We start from the raw sequence: 4,419 nt of genomic DNA on the forward strand, positions 1-4,419 counted from the left end.
TGTGAATACCTCAGCATAATGATCAAGATGGGTTTGTTGAATTCACTAAGATGGCGATGCATGAGAATAAGTACATATGTAAAGGGATGTATGTGTGATGCTAAAAAAATTTTGACACATGTAAACATGCCAAAGAGTTCCAACAAGCATTTGTAAATGCATAATTTACACCACCACCCCCAAACTTAAATGAAAAATTATCTTCAATGTTTTAAGAATCAAATTTGAATGGAGAGTAACTAAAAATGGTAGAATACACTTGATGAGTGACGTTGGTAGTTCGCTAAGCACCAAAGATGGTAACCTGAAATGACAAAATGAAACTAACCTGCAAACAAAAAACAACTACAAACAAAAAGGAAAAGAAAGTAAATAAGAGAAAACAAAAATAAAACAAAACAAACAAAACAAATAAAGAAAAACATACCTGCATGGTGTGATCAAGGTTTTTAGACTGGATCCACAAGTGGAATGTCTTCCACTTCCGTAACTTGCATATGAATTAATACTTTAAGGCGTTGACCATTTACTTTAAAGATCCGACCATCCTTAGAATCCTCTATTTCTACCGCCCCATTTGCAAAAACACTCTTCACTACAAAAGGGCTTGTCCACCTAGATCGAAGTTTTCCTGGCTGATTATGGAGTCTAAAATCATATAAGAACACTTGATCATTAGGCTTAAATGTTTTTCTCAAAATATTTTTATCATGAAACGATTTCATTTTAGCCTTATAGATTCTAGAGTTTTCATAAGCATCATTTCTCAACTCCTCTAACTCGGTCAACTGAAATTTTCTAAGCTTACCTATTTTCCTATGTCAAAATTGAAATGCTTGATGGCCCAATAAGCTCGATGCTCGAGCTCCACAGGTAAGTGGCAAGGCTTTCCAAAAATACACCTATAAGGTGACATGCCTAAGGGAATTTTGAAAGCTATACGGTAGGCCCAAAGCACATAAACTAGTCTCAAAGACCAAATCCTTGCGATCTGGCTTGACTTTTTTTTCTAAAATTTACTTAATTTTCCTATTTGCAAGTTCTACCTGTCCACTTGTCTGTGGGTGGTAGGCAGTAGAGATCTTATGTACCACCACATATTTTTTCATCAAAGACTCAAAAGAATGGTTGCAAAAATGTGTACCCCGGTCACTAATGATAGCACATGGTGTACCAAATCGAGATAACACATTCTCTTTGAGAAATTTAATTACCGTCCTATTATCATTGCTCCTGCAAGTTGCCGCCTCTATACATTTTGACACATAATCTATTGACACAATAATATATTGATATCCAAAAGGAGGAAATGGTCCCATAAAATCAATGCCCCAACAATAAAAAATTCCAATCATTAAAATTGGGTTTAAGGACATCATATTACAACGGGACATAACTCCTAACTTTTGACACTTTTCACATGAGTGACAATAGATGTTTGCATCTTTAAATAAGGTGGGCCAATAAAATCAATACTGCAAAATTTTTGCAGTGATTTTCTTCATTGAAAAGTGGCCCCCACAAGCTTGGGAGTGACAAAATTTCAAGACGCTAGCAATCTCTTCATTAGGGATGCAACGCCTTAAAATTTGGTCAGGGCTGTATTTGAAAAGAAAAGGGTCATCCCAATAGAAATTACGTACCTCAGTCATGAACTTCCTCTTGTCCTGAGTGCTCTAATCCACCGGTATCTCACCTACAGCCAAATAATTCACAATATGAGCAAACCATGGTAGAGAAGCAATAGAAAGTAAATGCTCATCGGGAAAATCTTCCCTGATTGGTAGGTGGTCAGAGGTGTCCTCAAGTGTGAGCCTCGAGAGATGGCCAGCCACTAAGTTCTCCACTCCTTTATTGTCTTTGATGGTGATGTCAAATTCCTGCAAAAGTAAAATTCACCATATTAGTCTCGACTTAGCATCGTTCTTTGTAAGAAGGTACATAAGGGCTGCATGATCTGTGAAAATAATAATAGGAGAACCAATCAAGTAAGCACGAAACTTATCCAAAGCAAACACTACATATAGCAACTCTTTTTCAGTGGTGGAGTAATTCATCTAAGCACTATTTAGAGTTCTACTAGCATAGTATATGACAAAAGGCTTTCCCTCCCTTCGCTGTTCAAGAATAGCACCTACAACAAAATCACTAGTATCACACATGATCTCAAAAGGTAAATTCCAATCAGGTGGCTGCATTATGAGTGCTGAGGTAAGCTTGCCAATTAGCGTTTTAAAGGCCTCTTGACAAGCTTGTGTCCACTCAAATGGGGTATCTTTAGTTAGAAGGTCACATAGTGGTCTAGATATGGTGGAAAAATTATGTATGAACCTCCTATAAAAGCCCGTATGACCAAGAAAGGATCTCACATCCTTTATTGTCCTAGGTGTAGGCAACTTAGAGATTAATTCAATCTTAGATTGATCAACTTCTGTCCCTCTAGAAGAAATAATATGCCCTATGACAATACCTGAAGGTACCATAAAGTGGCATTTTTCCCAATTCAAAACCAATTCCTTCTCCTCACAACGAGTCAACACTCTCTCTAAATTCAATAAGCATGCATCAAAAGAAGATCCAAAAACTATCAAGTCATCCATAAAAGCTTTCATGCAATTTTCAACCTTGTCACTAAAAATGCTCATCATGCAACGTTGAAAAGTAGCAGGTGCATTACACGATCCAAATGGCATTCTACGAAAAGCATAAGTACCAAAAGGACAAGTGAAAGTGGTTTTATCTTGGTCTTCTAATGCAATTTCAATTTGATAATAACCAGAATAATCATCCAAGAAACAATAGAAATGATGACCAGCCACACGCTCAAGAATTTGATCAATAAAAGGAAGAGGAAAATGGTCTTTCTGGGTGGCAACATTCAATTTTCTATAGGGACTAACTCTCCCAGGTCATTCTTCACCACAGTAACACCTGACTTTTTAGGAACAAGCTGTGTTGGACTTACCCATTTACTATCAAGAATAGGATATATGATTCATGCATCTAATAGTCTCAAAACTTCATTGTTCACCACTTTTTTCATAGTGGGATTAAGCCTACATTGGGGGTCTCTACGAGGGCTAGTTTCTTCCTCCAAATTAATTTTATGAGAACAGACCAGGGGACTAACACCTTTTATATCAACAATGCTCGAATCTAAGGCTGACTTATGCTCACTTAGGGTCCGAATCAATTTCTCACCTTGAGACTCAAACAATTCAGATGAGATAATAATAGGAAAAGTATCACCTGGACCAAGGAAAGCATGCTTTAAACCCTTAGGCAGAGGCTTCAATTCAACTTTTGGTGCTTCCACACTTGAAGGAATTTATTTTTCCCTTTTCTTAGGCAACTCCTCAAACTTCGGTTGCCATGGCCAAGTGCCATAATCCTGAGTTCTATAAAAAATAACACAGATATCAACTGCATAAGATGGATCACTGATAGAATCAAACTCATAATTAACAAGAAAATACTTAAAGAGATCAAAATCATGAGCTGTAGAAACTCCCCTACCCATGATTGAGTCAATCATGTATGTCTGATGGCTCTCGTAATCATCTTCTGGTTGTTTTGTAATATGAAAAATATTCACCTCGAGATTCATGTTTCCAAAAGATAGCTTCATGAGCTCATTCCTGCAATTAATAAGAGCATTAGCAGTGACAAGGAAAGGTGTAATGCCCGTCCTTGTGGTGTGACTTTTTATAAAATGATTTTAGAAAGGACGACGAGAGTTACCGTTCGTTTTAAAACTTTTTACTTTCATACCCAGGGTGCAAGACTCTACGTTATAAAATAAAATGTGCTTTGAGAATAAAATAGGTTTACAGTAGAAAACATTAATCTTTAAAATAAAAAGGCCTCTCATACAGTTAAACCTTCATGCCTAGACTTTCATGCTCTTCCCCTTAGGCCGTGTCCTTCCTGACGCGAAATTCTCATTCAGTTCCTATGGGGGGAGGGGCATACATAAAAACTAAAATGAGTCGAAGACTCGTAAGCATTACTTCATACAATTAAAATATAATAACATAGGTTTTTAGTCATGCATTCATCATTCTATACATACTATACGTACATGCATACGTGCGTTCTTTTGAAAACATCATTGGACAAGGTTTTTCTTTAAAATGGGATTTTCTTTTGGTAAAACGTGTCCTCCGTCAGTGCCTTCATTTCTTAAAGAATGCGATGCATTCATGCATTTATACATTCTTTCTTATCACTTTCATTGGCCGGTACACACTGTTACACTCCGTGTGTTGGGGTTAGCGGTCCTTTGAACCCGGACTCTACCCGTGGTCACGAGTTGGGAATCTCTTTTCTGTCAGGAGGCAACACTGGGTGCACTACCAGTACTACTTACCCATCACTGCAATCTGCCCAGTCTTTTGGTACCCTTTCCAATTCATTCAT

General features: G+C 37.3%; 1 pseudogene; it reads right to left on the minus strand.

The window, feature by feature from the left end:
- Window positions 1-283: 283 nt before the first annotated feature.
- On the minus strand, window positions 284-4,419 carry LOC108998193 (annotated as a pseudogene).

This window comes from Juglans regia, chromosome 5, assembly GCF_001411555.2.
Source record: "Juglans regia cultivar Chandler chromosome 5, Walnut 2.0, whole genome shotgun sequence".
NCBI classification, from domain to species: domain Eukaryota; kingdom Viridiplantae; phylum Streptophyta; class Magnoliopsida; order Fagales; family Juglandaceae; genus Juglans; species Juglans regia.